Below are 1,044 nucleotides of genomic sequence, written 5' to 3' on the forward strand. Positions count from 1 at the left end.
GACACCATGATGAGTGACTTCCATCAACCACCACCACGGAGCCAGTTCCCCAGCCAGTGGATCATGGTGCACCCGAGGCCACAGTTAGCTAGTTTTACTAAGATGTGATCATGGGATACCATGATCAAAGGCTTTTTTAAAGTCAAGATATATGACATCAATCTGTTCTCCTTTGTCCAGGTGATAGGTCACCTGGTCACAGAAGGAAATAAGATTGGTCAAGCAAGACCTACCCACAACAAACCCATGCTGGCTATCCCTCAGGGTGTTGCCATCAGCCAGTCTGTTAAGAACAGCTGCTTTGATAACCTTGGAAAGCAGAAGCGTAGTCGGCAGGATTCGAACCTGCGCAGGGAGACCCCAATGGATTTCTAGTCCATCGCCTTAACCACTCGGCCACAACTACATCTTATGCAGGGTCCTCTTTATTTCAGGAGGCTGCCCGTATGCATAAAGTTAAATTCAAACATAAGGCTTTGTTTTTCTCCACTCGCCCTGATCCTGCAGTGTTGTTTTCCTCTCCTTGTGGGAATCATATTAGTGCTCTTCAAGCCTTTTCATGCTGTGGAGACCCCCAAGGCCTACCCCCCATTCCCAAATCACCCATCTCGTTTCCAGTATTTGTCTATGGCAAACAGGGCATGGTTCGAAGACGTAGTCATGTGCAGGACAGCACCCGTGCGATTGTCAGTGGACCCTGTAAGTTACTGAGTGCCACCGACTTCAATGGGAGTCAAGGGTAGTTGGCAGCTTGCAAGATTCAGGCCAAAGTAAGCCTTGTCTCTCCCTGCCTGATGACTGACAGGTGCTTCCCCCTTGTGAAAGCAGCAGCTTCTTGGACCCCTGGAGAGAATCAGTGGGGCACTGAACCGAGAGCACAAAACTTAGCGTTGTGCTGTTTTCTTTCTTTATCGACTGTAAGAGAAACTGCTTTTCTCTCCCTAGGCTGGAACCGTATTATCACTGCTGCACAGGTCAGGGTCTGCCTTGTGTCATTCAGACACCCTTACTGAAGGGCTAGCCCTTGTGACAGGATGCAGGTAT

At 49.1% G+C, this 1,044-nt stretch overlaps 1 non-coding gene across 1 annotated transcript; it reads right to left on the reverse strand.

The window, feature by feature from the left end:
- Positions 1 to 324: 324 nt before the first annotated feature.
- On the reverse strand, positions 325 to 406 carry TRNAS-AGA. Its single transcript has one exon. It is a non-coding gene; the product is annotated as a tRNA-Ser (tRNA).
- Between the last annotated feature and the right edge of the window lie 638 nt (positions 407 to 1,044).

The sequence above is a fragment of the Gavialis gangeticus genome, unplaced genomic scaffold (assembly GCF_001723915.1).
Source record: "Gavialis gangeticus isolate Ggan-Ray unplaced genomic scaffold, GavGan_comp1, whole genome shotgun sequence".
NCBI lineage: Eukaryota > Metazoa > Chordata > Crocodylia > Gavialidae > Gavialis > Gavialis gangeticus.